This window comes from Pinus tabuliformis, chromosome 2_2, assembly GCF_031772625.1.
Source record: "Pinus tabuliformis cultivar Carrire ecotype Pingquan chromosome 2_2, CPIR1, whole genome shotgun sequence".
NCBI lineage: Eukaryota > Viridiplantae > Streptophyta > Pinopsida > Pinales > Pinaceae > Pinus > Pinus tabuliformis.
Genome location: NC_142300.1, coordinates 259,808,845 through 259,830,657, shown reverse-complemented (window position 1 = coordinate 259,830,657; position 21,813 = coordinate 259,808,845).

The following is a 21,813-nucleotide window of genomic DNA, read 5'->3' as shown; positions in this document are numbered from 1 at the left end:
AGGAAAGAGTGAAAGCTAAGAACAAGCTTGATCAACATCAACAAACTATTAACGTTGGGTTGATGATAAATCTTCATTTGATAGAAACTTTGGAGTAGGAGCTTTAGTGTCAAATAGGACAAAATACATGAGGAAAAATGAGAGCATACTAAGTTTCAGAAGTTGTGGCTAGGACCATTCATTATTACAAAAAATATTGGTCCTAGTACATTTCAATTGTAATCTTTGGAAGAACGGCTTGAATCCCTTCTAGTCAATGGGAAACTTCTGAAAAGGAACTTTCTTGATTCCCATTAGGGAATTCTATTCTGTAAATATTTCATTTGAAGTTGTAGATTGTTTATTTTGTTTCATTTTGGTTTGGATTGATTTCTATTGATTTTTTATTTTGTTTGATAAAATATGGTTTTATAAAGTTTGTTTATCATAATCACTGCATAGAGTGACATTTCTCACTGAAACTTTATGTTATAAGAAAATTTCTTGAAAAAATATGTCTCTCCTATTTAATTCCCTGGTTGAATTCTCTTTTATTTTGACAATCTATTATGTAATTTGTTGAGAAAGGTCTATATGTTATTGTCATCATTCGTGAATTTTTTCCTTGACCCTAAAATACTAAAATATTTTGTCCTAGTAGTTTACTTTTACAATAATCACTTTTGGGAAAGTATGATTAATTGGTGAAAGGTTGGTAATTATTGACTTTTTGCGTCATCCTTTCTCTTAAGGAGTATTTCAAATATGCCTCCTTATCTATTAGAGAATTGTATTTAAAATTAAATATTAATAAAATGTGGTCCTCGTGAAAGGATCTAGTCGAAGGATAGGAGATCTCATTACATGTCAGCCTACCATGATGATGGACTCTTATGAAGTGACATTACCACATCTGGTCACCAAGCCAGGGTAGTGGCTTTCGGTTGCAAAATTGAAAGACAGGAGGTCCCATCACAAGTCAACCTATTCATTTTTCTAAGATTTTGTGAATGGCATTGTAAGCAACTGGTGAGCAAACTAGAGCAATGGCATTCAGATAGTTCCCTAGAACTAAGAAAAATGTAAATTTATCATAGACGGGCTAGAAGAATCTTAAAATGGTTAAAGGGTATCCCTATCGAGGCTATAGATGTGTGATGGAAATAAAGGCCATGCTCATATTGAATTTATTTTAAGACAATCTTATATATATCTCATTAGCATACATTTCCTAATATTTATTACAATTGAAATTTATTATTACTATTGAATTAATTAGATATATTTTTCCTATATCATTAAATTTTTGGATTATGATGATGACTATGTTGGCATTATGGCTAATGTGTTCTCCTTGATGGAAACCTACTTGATAAAGATGTCAACGTTATGATTATGTAGACTGGTACAGATGCTACAGGTGATATGAAAAAATAATTGATAGTTCAGAGACAGATGAATGTTAAATATGAAGTCTGAGAAAGTATACACAGATCCTATGCAGAAGGGTCGCGTACATATGCAAGTCCTATGAGAGAAATTCGTGTACAAAATCCAAACCATGGTAATTTGAATACCAAGGGTCATTACCATGGTATTGGCCCATATTAATGGAAGCAACAACTGTTATTTGATCCCGTCAAAGAATACCAACAACATTACTAAGGGATTGGCCTAAGGTATTGACAAAGTCTAAAGCTATCTAAGGAGATGGAAACTAAGGTGTTGTGTGTGCAAGTATTGAGTTGTCTATGAATGATTTGATCTAAAACAGGTGTGCACCAAGGAGAAAGGAGAACACTCAAATACAAAATATCTTAAATATATTGAAATATATGCTTGATTGAATTACTTGTTGCAAATTTCGTTAATACTAATGAAATTGTGATACTGTGATCTAAATGGTTTATTTAGAGGTCTGTAGTATTGATAGTAAAGGTTGCAGAAAGTGAAATTGTGTTTGCAGCGAAATGCTTTTAGATATGTATGCAGGTATGTTTGGCCATAGTCACATGCATACGTGGATCCATCTTTGTAGTGTTGTGTATATATTATGCAAAATAATTTTCAGTATGTGCAGATTTGTGTGCAAGTGTTGTGCATGGTAAGTTTGTACATATGCAAATATTCCTTATGGAAGTCACGTACACAAACTAGGGTTTGATCAGATGATTGATATTTAAAGTTCATGTTTTCTAGTTTATTTGTAGTTGTATGTCGATGATGTCTCTATCATGATGATCTGTGCCTGACAATGAATATTGAGGCGACTTGGTTTAATTGGTCAATTTGACGGGGTGTATGATCTATGGTCTGTAATTGGTTCAAAAATATGTGATTGGTTCAATAATCTATAGCTGGTGAAATAGTCTATGTATGGTTCATTGACTTATGATTCAGTATTCAGTATTTTGAGATTCGTACACAGATGTTATATGGAGAAGGCACATATATACACAAGTCTTATTCAGTACAGTCATGTATATAATTTGATGTTTGTTATTTTTTGTTTGGTTCTGCAGTCTGTGATTTGATGCCTCAGAATTTCAATTGATTTGAAATGTGATAGTGTCTTAGATTTAGTGCTTCAGTTTGTCTGGGTTTATGGTTGATATGGGTCAAATATGAAAATTTGATGAAAGGTGGCCTATAGGTTGTGTGATGATTTTTTTATAGGTGGATCTAGTCTGAAACATTTTGAAAAGTGGTCCAAAAGAAGCTGAGGGTTGTAGCCTTCAGAAAGGGGGTAGGAGCTCCCTTCCGGTAACAGTCAGTGAACATTTTTATGGGGTTGTAGCTCCCTTGTAGTGGGTGCTTAAGAACGAGAGAATATTTTAACCCACTGCAGGTGGGTTTTTGTGTACTGACAAGAGTCCGCATCAGTACAATTGTAATTTTTTTCTTAATATCGTAAGAAAGAAGACAAAGATAGTAGAAACAATGGTTTTCTCCCACATTGGGTTTCCACCTAAAATATTGGTATTCTATGTGTGTTTGTTATGATTTCTTTATGTTCTTTATTGCATATTGAGAACTAATTAATCTACTAATGCACTGATTCAAGATAAGTATCTGCTATAATAAATTTAAAAAAAAAACCAGTAAACTGGATATACGTTGGTTTCCTTCTCTGAAGTAGTGTACATATGCATGTTTCCTTAATAACAGTAGTGTATATTTTTCAAAATATAAAATTTGGAGGTTTGAAGTTAAAATGATGATTCATCACCCCCCCCCCCCAACAATATTTTTCCCAATAATTGGTATCAGAGAAGGTCCCTCAAAATAAGCTTGATTGCTTAAAGGGATACTCATCAAATATGAGCAGTCAAGAGGGAGTATCTTATATTAGGCCACATTTGTTTAATGGAACTAACTTGGTATTTTGGAAAGTCATAATGAGAGCATATTTGCAGTCACTTGGAGCAAATTTATGCGAAATGGTTGGAGGAGGATATCAATATCCATCCTCCATTCCCACATATGATGCAAGGAAGAAACAGTATGAGACCAATGCAAAGACATTCAATTCTATCTTAGGAAGCTTGGAAAAATCAGAATTTGTGAAGGTTATGCATTTGAATGCCACAAAAGCTATATGGGACAAGGTTATCTAGAGCTATAAAGGTGACACTAAGGTAAAGAGTGCTAAACTTCAAACGTTTAGAATTCAATATGAGATGCCATAATGCATAATGATGAAAGTATTACAAGTTTTTTCCTTAGGGTAGATGAGATCGTTAACTCATTGAAAAATATTGGTGATGAAGTTAAATATTCAATCGTTGTTGAGAAAATCATAAGATCTCTAATCCCAAAGTTTGATTCCAAGTTCTCTGCCATTGAAGAAATGTGGGATTTGAAGAATCTCATTATTGAACATCTCCATGGGATTTTAACAACTTATGAAATGAGAAAAGGGGGTCCATTAGATATCATAGAAGCAACATTAAAAGCTACATACAAAGGGAAGGAAAAGGAAGAGATTAAGGAAGTAGGTTACATTTTAGACGAAGCAAAAGTGAATTTCATGAAGAAACTCCATGTAGGAACTGGCAGGTTTAGAGGTAAGCTTCCTTTCAAATGATTTTCCTATGGAAGGGTTGGTCACTATGTTTCTAAATGTCCTTATAAAGAAAATCATGATAAAGGGAAGAATTCTTCAAAATGGAATGTTAAAGGAAGGTTTGATAACAAGAAAAAATTTTATACTTGTGAAGATAGTGAATATTCTTCCAATAATGAGGATGTTGAATCTGATCAAGATTGTATAATTGCTTATGTCATTTGAAGAAAAATGTGTAGATGAATTTGATGATGTTTTTATGGATGCTCTAGAAGAAAAATATATTTGTAAGGAAAATACTCTTGTTGAAGAAATAACTCAGCTAAAAATTTGTCTAGAAGAAGCTAAATTAGTTGAAGAAGTTTTGAAGAAACAAGTTCTAGAAAAAGAAAGGCACTATGAAAATTTAGAACTTGAAATAGTGGGTCTAAGAAAGGAACTTGAGAAAACAAGGGCTCTAAATCTTATATTTTCTAAAGGATCTGAGACTTTAGAAGAAATCATCAAAGTGCAATGTTCTCCTCTAATCAAGATAGGTCTTGGATACAATTCAAATGGTGAATCATCAAAAAATATAAAATCTTTTGAAACATGTACAGGAAGCTACCTCAATGCAGTAAAAGGAAGTAGTCATCAAAATTATAGTTCTCAACAAAAGAATGAAGGATCAAATATATCTCAAGAAAAACAACCTTACCATAATCAAAGGGAAAGCTACTCAAGAAGCTATTATACTCCCAGGTACTCCTACTTGAATGGTCAATGCTTCACTTGTCATAATTTTGGTCACAAATTTGTTGAGTGTGTTTCTTATTAAAATTATTATGACTAGAGAAGAAAGAAAACAAAATAATGAGATTGGGGTAAAGAAATATTCTTATAATGTTTTCTCACCTTTTCAAGATGAAATTGAATGTTCTCTTTGTAGTTACTTTGGTCATAAGGAAACTAAATGCATAAGAATAATGTGACCATATTACAGCATGAGCAAGAGACAATAACACCCAAGGTATGGAAAAAGAAAACTACAGACTCTGAAAAATTGTGTTCTAACTTTGTATGCTGGAGATCAAGAAAATTTGTGGTACATTTATAGTGGATGTTCGAAGCATATGACAAGTGACAAAGTCAAGTTTATTTCTTTCAATGAAATAGAGGAAGAAAAGAATGTAACTTTTGGTAATAACTCACCTACTGCTATCAAAGGGAAAGGAACCATGACATTAAAGAAAAAGGTCAAGGCTGGAAATGTTTTATGTGTTGATGGACTAAGACATAACTTGTTAAGTGTTAGTCAAATATGTGACCAAGGGCATGAATATTTTTCAGACCAAAGAACTACATGGTAAGAAATATAGACATAGGTAAGATCATGATAAAGGGAACAAGAACTCTGGGAAATGTTTATGTCTTGGAAGGTGGCCATGAACATTGTTACTTAAGAAAATATGAAGAAAGATGGCTTTGGTACAGAAGGTTGGGACACCTTAGCTTTTCTCAATTATACAAATCAAGCAGAATGGGAGAAGCTCGTGACTTACCAAACATCTCTCCACCTAAAAATAGCATTTACAAATCATGCCAATGTGGTAATCAAACCAGAGTTCAGTTTAATGCTAAATAATTTACTTCAAGTAAGCCACTTGAACTTATTCATACTAATTTTTGTGGTCCTATGAGAAATAATTCTCCTCATGGTGAACAATACTTCATATTATCAATTGATGATTTTACAAGAATGTGTTGGATTGGCTTACTAAAACATAAATATGAAGCATATGATAAATTAAAAGTATTCAAGGATCTGGTAGAAAATGAGTTAAATTTAAAAATCAAATTTCTTAGATCTGATAGAGGAGAAGAGTTTATATAAGATGATTTTTTCAATTTATGTGAACAACATGGCATAAAAAGACAATTTTCTATAGCTAATACTCCTCAACAAAATGGAGTAGCAAAAAGAATGAAGAGAACAATCCAACAAATGGCATGTGCCATACTTGATGAGTCAGGCACATCGCATAGCTTCTAGGGGGAAGTGGCACATACATCCTTGAATATTATTAACAAATCTCATGTTCAAGTAAACAATGATAAAACTCCATATGAACTATGGTATGGTAAGTCTGCAATTGTCAAATCCTTTAGAATTTTTTTAAGTAAATGTTACATAAAGAAAAATGATGATAATCTTGGAAAAAATGAATCTAGAGTTGATGAAGGAATCCTTCTTGGATACTCTTCTAGAAGCAAGGGATATAAATGTTATAATAAAAGGCTTCAACATATTGTTGAATGCATAGATTTTATAATTGATGAAGCATCCACAGGTACCAAAAGAGAAGAACCAACATCTGAAGAACCACTCCCTACTACAAGCCAAAAGGTTGTAAGAGAAGTAAATATAGCAGCATCAGAATAAGTAAATGAACATACATATACATCATAAAAGACTGTTCAAGGTATGTTCAAAAAAATCATCCCAAATCTCAAATTATAGGTGAAAACAAAGCATGAATACAAACTAGAAGAACTCTTGTAGGAACTTCTAGTTACTTAGCCTTACTATCCACAATTAAACCTCAAAACGTGAATCAAGAAATCAAAGATGAATGTTGGGTTAAGGAAATATATGAAGAACTTGATCAAATAGAAAAGAACCATACATGGGAGTTAGTACCAAGGCCTCATGATAAAAATGTTATTGGGAAAAAATGGGTGTTCAAGAACAAACTGAATGAAAATTGAGAAGTAATTCAAAACAAAGAAAGAATTGTATGCAAAGGCTATGCTCAACATGAAGGGATAGACTTTGAAGAAACATTTTCACCTGTAGCTATACTTGAAGCCATTATCAAGTTTTCATAACTTTAAAGTATATCAAATAGATGTTAAATCTGCATTCTTGAATGGGGACATAGAAGAAGAAGTTTGTATTGAAGATCCTGAAGGATTGATTCTTGGAAATGATAAAAATATTGTGTGCAAACTTAAAAATGAATTATATGGATCAAAACAAGATCCTCGTGCATGGTAGTATCATCTTGATAGGTACCTTCAACAACAAGGCTTCGAAAAGGGGTCTGCAAATAGCAACCTATATATAAAATTAATAAAGACAAACTTTTGATAGTTGTTGTTTATGTAGATGACATCATAATTGGAAGAAATGTACAATATATGAGTCAAGGATTTGCTTCAGTCATGTAGAAATAATTTGAAATGTCTCTACTTGGTGAACTAACATACTTTCTTGGTCTTCAAGGTCAAGAAACTAAGAATGATATCTTTCTTTCTCAAACCAAGTATCTCAAACAAATCTTGAAGAAATATGGAATGGAATATTGCAAGACGATATGTACGCCAATGGTAACATGTTTCAATCTTAGTCAAAATGATTATTCTCCTTTAGTCAATCAACCAAAATACAGATCTATGATTAGAAACTTGCTCTATCTTACAGGTACAAGGCTAGACATTAGGCATGCAGTTGGAATTGTTCAATGATTTCAAGTAAAGCCTAAGGAAACTCATCTCCAAGTTGTTAAGAGAATATTCAAGTATCTACAAGGAACTCAAGATTTTTGCCTATGGTAACCCAAAAACGCATATTTTACACTTCATGTTTACACAAATGCAGATTGGGTAGGTAATATTGATGATCACAAGAGTGCTAGTGGAGGAGCATTTTCTTTGGGACCCTGCTTGATTTCATGGTTCAAAAAGAAACAAATCTCCATCACTTTATCTACTGCTAAGGGATAATATGTTGTTGTTTCATCTTGATGTACTCAACTTCTATGGATAATCCAAACATTGCAAGACATTCAATTCACTTCTCCTCAAATAGTACATATTCTCTGTGACAATACTTGTGCCATAAGTATCTCTAAGAATCATATCATGCACTCAAAAACCAAGCACATCCCAATCAAGCATCATTTTCTGAGAGAAAAGGTCCTTGAAAAAAGGTCAAATTGGATTATGTTCCTTCAAAAGAATAAGTTTCAGATATATTTACAAAGCCACTTCCACATTATTCCTTTGAATATCTGAGACATAAATTAGGAATGATTCCTACTTCATCACTTTGCTAATTATTCTAATAGGAATGTCATGCTCAGGAGGAGTTGTGACTATAAATTACTACATTTTACTTTCTATATGCAGATGATGGGAAGGACAATCACGTATGTACATGGTTTCTGAGTTAGATGGACACATATATGTCTCAGTGATAAAAATGGCACAGATTTAGGGGGAAACTCATATATGCCTTTACCATTTCATTTTTGTTCTTTTGTTTTTGACATTAGTTTGTTGCAGTTTGTTGGTTCAGGGGGAGAAACTATTATAACCCTAAAGTCCCTTATTGTTATTACTGTTCCATAAGAATTTCTTGTTGCATATCTTTGCTAATGTCTAGATACTTCTACTATTACTGCTGGATATTTATATGTTGTTGTTCTTTCACTAGTTATCAATGATGCATGGATTCCAATAATAAATTTATCTATTGACATTCTTGATGAAGAGGATATATGATATGATCGGTATTGATGATTGGTACCACGATGATGAGGATGTTCATGTTGCTTTTATGTTGGTACTATCAAATATTCATGTTGTAGGTTCGTATATGGTATATGGTGGTTACTGATGACTATCATGATCTTACAACCTCATTGTTGAGGTCCTAGTTTTGGTTATATATGTCATATATGTCCCTTAATGTAAAATTCATGTAAATACCCATGATGTAGTCATTACAATATTCAGTAATGTATGGACTATCAGGATCAAGTCATGCTTTGTATGTAATCCCATTATTTTGGGAAATTGACGTCATGTTGGGTCAAATATGTAACCTCGCTGTGTTGGGTGATTGATGTAATCATGAGTCATTGGTCATAAGAAAGGTTTTAGTCATACAATATTGTACTATATTGAATATCTTTAGAAGGTTTAGCATATGCTCAGGGGGGGCATGGTCAGCATGTAGTTCTCATATTCAGCAGATCAGACCTACAATGATTCTATCTTCATAGGAGGATGAGAATTCTTCATTCAACATTGGTCAACCCTTTGCTTTTGATGTCAAACGGGGAGAGAAGTTTGGTGTTTAGATGAGAATTCTTAGAGAAGCTTGTTAAGAAGTCTTGATATTTGCAGGTGTTTACAGATGATGTCCAAACACGAAAGTGGTTGCTATCATGTCCAAAGGGGGAGATTGTTGGCATTATGGCTAATGTGTTGTCCTTGATGGAAACCTACTTGATAAAGATGTCAACATTATGATTATGTAGTCTGGTACAGATGCTACAAGTGATATAAATAGAGAAATGATAGTTTAGAGACAGATGAATGTCAAATATGAAGTTTGGGAAAGTATATTCAAATCCTATACAGACGAGTCACGTACATACGCATGTCCTTTGAGAGAAAGTCACGTACATAATATTTACAATTTTAATTTAAATGCCAAGTGTAATTACCATGGTATTGGCCCTTAGTAATGGAAGCGACCTTGGTTATTTGAGCCCATAAAAGAATCCGAACATCATTACTAAGGGATTGGCCTAAGGTAATGGCTAAGGCTAAAGCTATATAAGGAGATGGAGATCAACAAGTATTGAGATGTATATGAATGATTTTATTTGAAACAGGTGTGCACCAAGGAGAAAGGAGAAGACTCAGACATGAAAGATCTGAAATATATTGACATATATGCTTGATTGACTTACTTGTTGCAAATGTTGTTAATATTAATGAAATTTTGATACTGTGATATACATTATTTATTCAGAAGTCTACAGTATTGACAGTAAAGGTTGCAGAAAGTGGAATTGTGTTTGCAGTGAAATTTTTTTAGATATGTATGCAAGTATGTTTGGGAATAGTCATGTACATATGTGGATCCATCTTTTTAGGGTTTTGTATATATTCTACAAAATAATTTTTAGTATGTGAAGATTTGTATGTAGGTTTTGTGCATGGTAAGAGAATACATACACCAATATTCCTTGTTGAAGTCGGGTATACAAACTAGGGTTGGATCTGATGATTGATGTTTACAATTGATGTTGTCTCATTTATTTTTTGTTGTCTGTAGATGATGTCTCTATCATGATGATCAATGTCTAACAGTGAAGATTGAGGTGACTTGGTTTAATTGATTAATTTGTCTGGGTGTATGATCTATGGTCTGTAATTGGTTCAGTAATCTGTAACTGGTGAAATGTTCTATGTATGGTTTAATGACTGATGATTCAATATTTAGTATTTTGAGATTTGTATGCAGGTGTTATACAAAGAAGCCACGTATATACGTGAGTCTTATTCAACATAGTCACATACATAATTTTATGTTTGCTATTTTTGGTTGGTTCTGCATTCAATGATTTGATGCTTCAGAATTTCAGTTGATTTACAGTCTAATAATGTCTTAGATTGAGTGCCTCAGTTTGTCTAGGTTTATGGTTGATATGTGTCCAGTATGAAAATTTGATGAAAGGTGGCCTACAGATTGTGTGATGATTGTTTGACAAGTGGATCTAGTTTGAAACATTCTGAAAAGTGGTCCACGAGGAGTTGAGGGTTGTAGCCTTCAGAAAGGGTGTAGGAGCTCCCTTCTAGTAGGAGTTGGTGAACACTTTCAGGGGTGTAGGTCCTTTCCAGTGGCTGTTGGAGAACAAAAGAAGATCGTAGCCTTCTGCAGGTGGGTGTCTGCATAGAGTCTGCATCAATACAAATGTGACATTTTTATTTATATCATAAGAAAGAGGACAAAGGCAACGACAGTGGTGGTTTTCTCCCACATTGGGTTTCCACCTAAAATCCTAGTATTATATGTGTGTTTGTTGTGATTTATTTATGTTTTTTACTACATACTAAAAAAGTAATAAATCTACTAATGTATTCATTGAAGATAATTATCTGATAGAATACATAAAAAAAACAGTAAATTGGATATATGTTGGTTTCATTCTCTAAAGTATGATACATACGCAACTTTCCTTAATGATAGTAGTGTATATTTTTTAGAATATGAAATTTGGAAGTTTGAAGTTAAAATGTTGATTCACCGATCCCTCTCGGTATCTTTCCCAATAGACTATACAAAAAAATTGTTAACACCATACTCGAATCATTAATATATGAATCAAAGAATAAGGCCTTCAATTTGTTGGATATGAGCATCTTATTTTTACTTTCTAGTTTTTAGCGAAGATAACTATTCCGCCTAGTGAGTCACCATTTGTTTGTTGCCCAACAACTTCCCTTCCCGTTTCTCCAAATGAAATGCCCCTCCCTTTTTTATATCGGATTCCTAGGTTAATTGATTAACATTCATTTTAAATATAAATTTTATTTTCTTTCAATTAATTAAATATTTCAATAAATGGAAAATTCTTTCATTTTTTTATGAACAATTGGAATGTGCCTTGGAATGTATTTGTAACAGGCCTGTTTACATAGACTCCATGGGTCATTTTTATGATCACTACTTTAAATTCAAGGATTTTATTATGGTTCTTAATGATGGCTTTTGGGTTATACACTACTTGGTGTTTGATTTTATGTTTTCCTAAGAGTTTCGATGCATTTTTGTTACATACCATTTAAGTTTATGTGAACACCATTATTCATAATTCCAATATCCATGTTAGCAATTGATCTTTGTTATGACTTGTAACAACTTGAATAAGGTTTAAACTATAACAAGTATGGTAATTTTCAAGTTTCAATTTCATGTTTATATTAACCAAGGGTTAAACCTTTGTGATTAATGGCTTGTGTGGATTCAAAGGTGCTTTAGACTATGAATGATATCGAATTATAATGTTGGTTTTAATCCACTCCCTATGTTTTTGAACCTAAGGATTGGAATTCATATCACATTATGGAGTATTCATATTAAAAAAGGTTTGTAATAAATATTTGATAAGTTATTGTGATTATGTGGCAACATTGGTTTTAGTGGTGCACTGTGCATCCAACACTTGGAGTATGGTTATGAATGACTAATCTTGAGGTCATACTTTTATCAAAATTAATTAAACCCTCCATTACTTTTACTTTGTATTACTAGTACCCAATATTCAATGTCATTTAAAATATATCAATGCCCAGAAAGTAATCATGTATGTGACTATTGTTTCACCCTCATTCAAATTATATTTTGACCTTTTTGCAGAAATTTTTGGCATTTTATGTATCAAATTTCACTCTATCATATCACAGTTGAATGTTTTACCTATATTCTTTGAAAACCTCTAACACATTGGGATTATTACCCTATTTAATGGCCCATGTTGTGAGATTTGAACCCCCTAGTGTTGAGACAGTAGAAGTGTATGAGAAGTATATCACCCTTTTTAAAGAAGCAAGATAGTGGGACTTTATCCAATCATTTCAAGGCCATAATGTCGAGGTAGCTAAGGCATTTCCACATACTTTCAATGGAAAGGTTGCTCGAGTGGGTGATATAGAAGTTCTTATAAATGAAGCTTTTGTAGCTAAAACTACTCATCTACCTACCAAAGGAGAAAAATGGTGCAGATAGACATTCTTGAAGAACATATACTTCAAAGGGATAAACCAAAGCCCAAGTTTGTTGAAGATGTCAAGGATGATACTATCTTCAGCAAATTCAATGATGCTGCATTTTGGTCTGACAACAATTGTCAAAGTAAAAAGGACACTTGGAGATGTTTTCAAAGTTGGTTCTAGCAGCAAAAATACATAGTTGTGGTTCCTTAACTTAAACACAAAGTACATGAATTGCAACAAGAGAACAAACAAATTAGGTTACAAAGTAAATTCATCACAGAACAACACAATAAATAGGTTACTAAGATGAAAGAAAAATTATAGTTGGTAGATAAAAACGTATTAATTAAATCGTCTGGGGTAAATGTTATTATTACTTCTTATCTATAAATCTTACTTCTTCCAAGTGATTGATGTTTGGATCAATTGTTTTCTATTTCCATATCTTTTTAAAGGTATGGATAATTGTTAGTTAGTTTTATTAATTTTATTAATAGTAGCTACAGAATCACATATTTTGTAGTCACTACTCTAGAAAGATATTGTTTGTTGATTTTATTTATGTGGTATCCTACAGGTGACCTATACAAGTGTGTAGCCAATTTTGAGTTTCCATTTCAGAACTTTCAGTTATTGTTCCTTTCTGACATGACACTTTAGTTGTTATATATGTTTATTTTTATAATTTTTATGTCAATATGACCTATAAGGTCAAAATCTATGCAAAAGCAATGTTTCCAAATATTCTAGGGACCGCGATATTTATTTTTTGATATCTGGGAATTATGTATGGGGATATTTTCTATATAAAAGTTGTATCAAGCATTGAAGGGAAGGGGTCGAATAGATGAAGCTTTTTATGGTGAAATTGAAATTTTGTTCATAAAATTGTTGTAAGACTTGATATTAAATATTTTTAGTATAAATACAAAGTTCATCTATTTATATTATTTCATTGTTACATGTTTCAACCTTTGTGATTTATTTGGCTATGATTCAAGAATTCCTTAAGTTTGAATATAATGTTGCTTACCTTACTATGTTTCAGGAAGTTAATGTTTCAAGTAACTTATTCACCTTTCCACATTTTATAAGTTATGTTTGCCCGAGTTACAAACAAGATTATTTCTTGTGATTGTTATCAACAAGATTTAGTGAGAGTTTCATATTATATGCATTTAAATTTATGGAATCTATTTCATGAATTGAAATGTTACATATATGTTATTAATTCAAATTGAATTAGTACTCTAATTGCTTTACTTTCTTAACCTATGTTTTTATCTTTCATTTTGTATGAGTATATGTCTCTTGTTTATATTAAATGAGCAATCATTTTTATTAACAAGAAAGTAAAACTAGTTTTTTACTTGATTATATGCTCTTATATCTATATATATATATATATATATATATATATATATATATATATATATATATATATATCTTATGATTTTTAATGTGAAATAATAAAAATAGTTTAAGATTTATTTCAAATTGTTTATAAAAGCTAACAAGTTAGTTTTGACCTTTCTTATTATTTTTCAATTTATTTTCACATAAAAAGTCAATTTTATTTCATAGTAAAGAATTACTCTTTCTATTTATAGTTTAATTTATTATTTAAATTCTTTATAACTTTGTTTTTTACACCAATTAAATCTTCTTCTAGTGATTCCACAAGTTGTATATTTGTACATAAGCATTAACCACTAACAATTATAAATATTAATGTAGGATACATAAGAAGAGCCTAACATTTTCTTTATTTTAAGGGAAGGAAATATTTGGCTAACCTAGTCGCTAAATCATCAAGAACACACCAAATGAATTCGATATTTAAAGAACCTTGGTTTGCATTGTCTCCTCTTGTTAATGAGTAGTCATTTCTATATGTCAAGAAAAAACCTATGGAAAGATTACTATGAGGTTATTGAATGTAAAGATAAATTCATATCTAGATAATAGAAAAATAAGGCACAAGTCTTTTCATCCCTTTCTAAGTCACATAAGATGATATATATATATATATGTGTGACAATCTTAGCCACATGGCTAAAGATTGCAACTTGGCTTGTTCTTTAAATCATACCAGACAAATGGAGGAGGTATTTCAAAGAAAACTAAATAAGAAGCCATAAAGTGAACCATAGATCAGAAGGAAGCCCACCAAATTTTGGAAAAATAAGAAAGAGAAGAAAGTGACTTCAATGAAAAATTGAAGTCAACATGGCCTCAAGGGGAGCCTTTCAAGGAAATAAAGGTATTCATGATCAAAAAAGAGTCCAGACAGCCACTTATTAAAACAATAGTCATGTGGTGTGAAGCCCCTCATAGGAAGAGCAACCCCAAATAATGTTTAGAAGATATATCATATATGTTGGAGTCTCTATGATGAGACTTCAATAAAAGGTTGAACTTGATCATAAATACACTGAGACATGCATTGACAAAAGTTAAGAGAAGATATTATCAATATGCTTCAGAAAGAGGGACCTATTTTTCTTTGTAGCCTTGGACAAAACAATCTCCATCATTTAATCAACATTTTGGTTAAAGATGAGAAATGGCTGGAGGAAGGCTCCTAGAAGTTTCCATTTAGACTTAATATCCTTGAATATATGGATAAACTCTTGATCAAAGAATGATATGTGATGAAAGTTTCTTGTTTGATGCATAGGGTGGATTTGGTAGCCAATAAATACAGAAACTTAGACAATGGAAGGCATGTATCCATGGTCACCAACCACATGATTCCACCCATTTCCAAAGGAGTCGGTAATTTGGAGGTCACATTATCTATATATTTGTTTCCATCTATAATAAAATAATATATACATCATACAATTGACATATATTTATTTTAAATTATTTTTGTGGGAAACGTGAATGGTCCATCGGTGGTGTAGGGTGCAGAGTCATTTAGAGTAGATTTGTAGAAAATTTCAAGGCACCAACCACTACCACCATGAAAGAGATGATAGAATCTAGAAGAAAAAGACAAAGACCAGAAAAGAAACACAAAATAAAATCAATGAAATATTCACTAAAACCAAGAAGGGAAAAACCAGAGATGTTTAGGGTTCAAAACTAGCTAAAATCATATCACCAGACATCCACAAAGATGATGATATAAATAATGGTGATGGTGAAAGCATCCATGATCATCCACCCACATAAGATGAGTAAATGGAACTAAAAGGAATAAAGAAGAATCACAATAAAACTTAGATGAAGGAACAGGAGTGTGACTGATTAAAAGGTAAATATAATGAGAGAGATAGAGATAAAGATTAAAATCTAGTCAAGAAGAATGATAGATTGAAGGATCGTGAGAGGCATAAGAGTCAAGATCACAAGAATGATAAAGACCAGAACCGAGAATGTGATAACGAGAAAATGCATAACATGGCAGAGATGGACATGATATATGTTAATGATATTTAGTGGTATGATGGAAGACCCGAGGTCAACAAAGAGACATATGTTAGCACCAGCATAGATCCATATTAAGTACGGTTCTAACATGAGCCGAGAGGTATCAAATTTCCTCAAGTGCAAATTTTTTTACAGCGCAAAATCAATGTGTTTTTCATTGTTTAAATTGTATTTTTGAATGCTAAATAGAGTATATATGACCAAATGAACATTTTAACCATAAAACTTAATTTTTTCATGATATATACATAAATTTTTTTAAGTTATACTTAATTTACATTAAAATATTTTACATCACATGTACATCAAGACACTTTATCACACAAATTAAAATGGTTTTTTATTATTAATATATTTTTAAGTATATGTCAATATTAATTCTTATTAAAATATTTTATTGATAACCCACATTGAATATTTTTTTATATACAACATTAAAATGTTTTATTTTAACATTGTTTTTTCTATATATAGATATAAATGAAATTGATATTGACATATATTAGTTAACAAAAATATTCAAATAGTTTATTTAAATATGTTGTTGAAATATTTTTGAAAAGTATAAGATTTAAACATCTTACTCATATTTTTTTACTTCTATTAATTTTTTTTATTATAGCCGACATTATTTTTCTATTTAGAACATAATTTTTTTATTTTTATTTTTATTTTAAAGGGGAACGGATGGACTAACAAACTTACACATCCCCTAATGTTGAGTTATAGAATGAGCCTCTTCACTCAATAATAGAACACTTAAATTGATGAGTGGAAACATGCATTACTTGAACCAACGAAGAGAATTATGAGTTCACGTAGTTATGAAAACTACAAGATAGTATGTCGTTATAGAGAATGTTACAAGTTAGAGACATGTGAATGCCAAAATTGTATATGTTATAAAGGACATGTGAATGCCATCATAGATTACAATATAGAGTCTGTGATAATGCAGATGACCCATGAATGCCAGAATTGTATGCGTTATAGAATTTCAAGTCAAAGATTTCCAAATGTATGCATTAGAGGCTTATAGAGAAAACGATGTCAAACGGTGCTAGAGCAGTATCAAGGAATACAAGTCAGAGAAGTTACAAAGCCAAAGCAGCAAAATTTTGAGAAATAATTTCATATATGTTACATTATATGTGAATTGGTCAAGATATGCCAAAGGTATATGTTATGGTCTCCCATAGTTAGTGGTCATTTTATTGGTGAGACCTATTTGAAAACTCACATAGCTAGTGGGCATTTGGATTTGCTAAAAAATATGGATTTACATACCCCTTCATCCATTTGGAATCTCAAATTACTATTGAAATAGAAATTTTGAATCTTGATTAAAGCCTATAGATTTGATAGCCTTTGTTTATAAGGAAGGAAGTGAAAGACAATAAGGAGTTGAATTTGGGCTGAAATCGAAGAAGAAGAAGAAAAATATTGTGTGGGTATTAGTTATTTTATGGGTGTGGAAAAGTTGGCAGCCCCTTCAGTTTTTGCTGCTGCAATATGTGCACATAGGAGTAGAGACAAGGAAATGATGACTCCCATATGAGGCAAGTTTGAAGATCCCACCAAGGATTCTCCCAGTACTCCTAATCATTTGATCTGGATTTAAACACGAACGCAAAAAATTACAGAGATAACCATAAACACAGAGATTCAGTGGAAATAATACTTCATTTCATTAATGTAAAATACTGAAATATGCTTACAAACAGAAATGGAAATAAACCAGCTAGGGCGATGGTAGCTTATCTCTGAGAAGAGATGTGGCGGCTACATGCCTCTGAACTGCCTTACAATGAGGCTCAAGGGCCTTTTTATTATTGAACAATAAGAGTAAACCCTAAACAACCAAAACCCTAACCCGAGGAGATGTAACACCAAGATTTTATGGGCCCCGTTGGGGTGAGTTGGACAACCAACTTCCCGAGGTCATGACTTTGTCATATTATCTCCGTTTGACATGCATGATAGCCCGTTGGAAAGATATCTCTGAGGACTATGACGGAAAAAAAAATTATATTACATCGTTGGCAGGTAGATTTTCAAAAAAACGTCATTTAGGGCCTCAAAATGGCTCTGGAAGTTTAGGTCCCGAAAAACTGCTAAAAATAGTAAATTGTGATACAATTAAGGAAACTAAAAATTGAAAGAAGCAATGGTGGGGGTCCAAGTGGAATTGTCAGGTGGCCACCAATATGCACCTGGATCGTTCCTCCCCACTTAGAAAGTAATGGTCCCCATTGCGTTGAGTTCCTCCATGAGATGAGGGAACTTTTGCTAAACTTGGTCCCTAGTGAAGGAGTTGGCCTGCTTTAACAACTAGATACAGTTGGATATTCTGCTAGCGAGTGTGCTTGATCTTTATGTCCATGATCTGATCAGTTGCAGCTTGTTCCATGCAATCTAGATTTAACACTGTGGGTGTGAGCTATTCTACAATGTCGAATGTGTCTAGTAGTGGTGGAAAGTATGGCCAAAGGCAGTACACATTGAACACTGGGTACAGGAAAAGGAATGGGGGAATACTGAGCTCAAATGAATTGTCTCCCACAACCTTGGTAATGGTGTAAGGACCATATAGGAGTGGTCTGAGTTTCCAGTAGGCTCCGGTAAGGCGTTCCTTTTTCAAATGCAACTAGACTTTGTCGCCCACCTAAAACTTGTGTGGCACCCGATGTTGATCATGTTGCTGCTTGTACTTGGAATTTGATTTCTCTAGAATGTCATGGACCTGTTGGCGAATATGTTGGATGTGCTCAAATGAAGTTGTTTGCCTTATCTATTTCGGACATGACATGAGCCGAATTTGTGTGAATAGCTGCAAATGGCATGGCCACATCAATGGGACATAGTGGTTGGAATCCCAAGCCCACCTGAAAAGGGTTGTGGCCAGTCGAGCTGTGGAGAGCCTGGTTGTAGCTGCACTAAACATAGGGTAGGCTCTCATCCCATGTGCGTGGATGCTTTGAGTTGTACATGTGCAGAATGTGTATGATCATCATGTTGACAACCTCTGTCTGGCCATCAGTTTGAGGATGGAAGGTTGTGGACTTAGTGAGTTTGGTGTCTAGCATCGACCAAAGACTAGACCAAAATGTACTGAGGAACCTGCTGTCTCGATCTGAGATGATAGACTGTGGGATCCCAAGGTGTACCCAAACTTGTTCAAAGAAGAGTTTAGCAGTGGCTTCTACTATGATATTCTTCTTATAGGCAGCCATAATGGCCATCTTCGAGAACCTATCAACGACCACAAAAACACAGTCATTTCCATGCTTAATGGAAGGAAGGCCTGACATGTAATCCATGGAGATGGATTCCCAAGGTTGACTAAGGGTAGGAAGCAGGGTATAGAGGCCTTGCTTCTTGATGGTTAGTTTGGCAATGGCGCAGGCAGTGCATGATCTGATGTACTTCCCGACATCCTATCGAAGATTCGGCCAATAGAAATACTTCTGCAATACAGCCACAATTTTCTCAACCCCGAAATGCCCAACAGCCCGACTGTAGTGTTCTTCCCAAATCATCTTGGCATGCTCGCTTGAAGGAACACAAAGGTGACCCAAGTGGCATAACAGGGCATCCTGGAGGTGAAAATCTGGAACATGCTGACCCTCCAAGAATGTCTGGTATGTGTGACCAAATTCTAGGTCACTTTTGTAGAGAAGTGGCCAATCAGAAGCATCATGCCCACAAGAGTTGAGCACAGTGGTTAATGCCATGATCGGTGATCGACTGAGGCAATATGCAACATTATTGGTGCTACCCTTATTATACTTGATATTCAAATGGAACTGTTGCAGGTATGTGGGCCACTTCTGAAGGCGATAATTCTGCAATTTCCCTTGGGTCTATATGAACTACAGGGGTCAGTGGTCTGTGTGGATGACCATTTCCTTCCCCAAAATGTAATGCTTCCATTGTCTGCAAGCCTGCACAATGGAATGCATCTCTTTGTCATAAGTGGGATACTTTCAGACTGTGTCTGAAAGTGTCTCACAGTGATATGCCACTGGATTCCCGTGTTGAGTAAGGACTGCCCCAATAGCATAGTCAGAGGCATCTGTCTCGACCTCAAATGGTTGTTGCAAGTCTAGTAATGCGAGCATTGGTGCTTAGTAGAGGCGATCTTTCAACTCTATGAATGCCTTCTGTTGAGATTCAAACCAAAAGAATTTTTCTTTCGCTCCTCCCTCAGTGACTTGACTCAAGGGCCAAGTGATATGAGAAAATCCCAACAAGAACCTGCAATAGAAGTTGGTAAGACTTAGAAAGCTGTGAAGCTCTATCAGAGTGGTTGGAGATGGCCAATCCTGAATGACTTGGATCTTGGCTGGATCCACATGCACCCCCTGTTCATTAATAATGTATCCCAGATACAGAACCTGGGTCATGCCAAAAGTGCATTTCTCCAAATTGGCACATAACTTGTGTTGTCGCAGTGTTTGGAGAACCTATTAGATGTGGTGGAGGTGCTCTTCCCAACTCTGGCTAAAGATCAGGATGTCATCTAAGTATACCACTACAAATGAGTTGATGAATGGCAGCAAGATGTCATCCATTAGCCTCATGAAGGTTGCAGGAGCATTCGTCAATCCAAAAGGCATAACCAACCACTCAAAAAGGCCCTCCTTGGCTTTGAAGGCAATCTTCCACACATCAGAGGGTTTGATTGCTACCTGGTGATATCTTGACTTCAAATAGATCTTGCTGAAATATTTCGCCCCCTTCAGTTGGTCGAGGAGGTAATTAATCTATGGGATCGAGTACCTATTACAGACATTGATCTTGTTCAACGCCTGATAGTCAATACTGAGTCTCCAAGTCCCATCCTTCTTCTATACCAACATGATCGGGCTCCCATAGGGCAATGAAATCGGACAGATGTGACCTTTCTACAACAGCGCCTGAATCTGCCTCTTGATTTCATCGTTCTCCAGAACAAAGTGCTGATATATTGGTCCATTGGGTAGCGGCGCACCTGGGGTCAAATTGATGGAGTGCTTGACCTGATAGTGCAGAGGAACCCTTGCGGCGCAGGTGAATATGTCCTCGTATTCCTCCACGACCTTGTCCATCTGTAGTTGTTGTGCGGAGGGGCCCTATCTAGTGGTCATGGCCACCGTCTTCTTCTTTCCTTGAGGGTGTATCATTAGTAAAACAAATTTCTCGGTTTTGGAAATGAGCTTACTACATTGTTTTGTAGTAACCAAAGAGATGGCAGTAGGCGGTGCTACCTCTGGTGTCCTATACAACTTATTTCCCAAAGTAACAATAATAGCACGGGGCCTTGATTCATACACAACATGTCACTTCCACAAGTATGGTTTTCCTAATAGTACATCAAAAACTTCAAGGGGAGAAATGTCACACAATACCTCATCCATGAAGGGCTTGATGTTGTATGGAAGGCGACACTGCTGGCTCACGTGAAGATCTCATCCTTGGTGAAGCCACCTGATGGTGTATGGTTGTGGATGTGTTGTGGTCGGTAAGCCCAGCTGCTTCACGACCTCTACCAAAATGAGGTTCTTTTGGCTCTCGTCGTCGAAAATGAACTATAGCATGAAAGCCTTTACCCAAATCTAGGAGTGGAAGAGACATTCCTCCTCCTCTAGATCTTCGGGTTCCTCGTTGTGGATCTTCATGGTGGCAACGATGGCATTGGGCTCCGCATCAATAATCTGCTTCCCTTTGTCATTCCCCTTGTCGAGTTCTGACTTAGAGTCGGAACATGCATCTGATTCTGAAACCTTTAGCTCAGC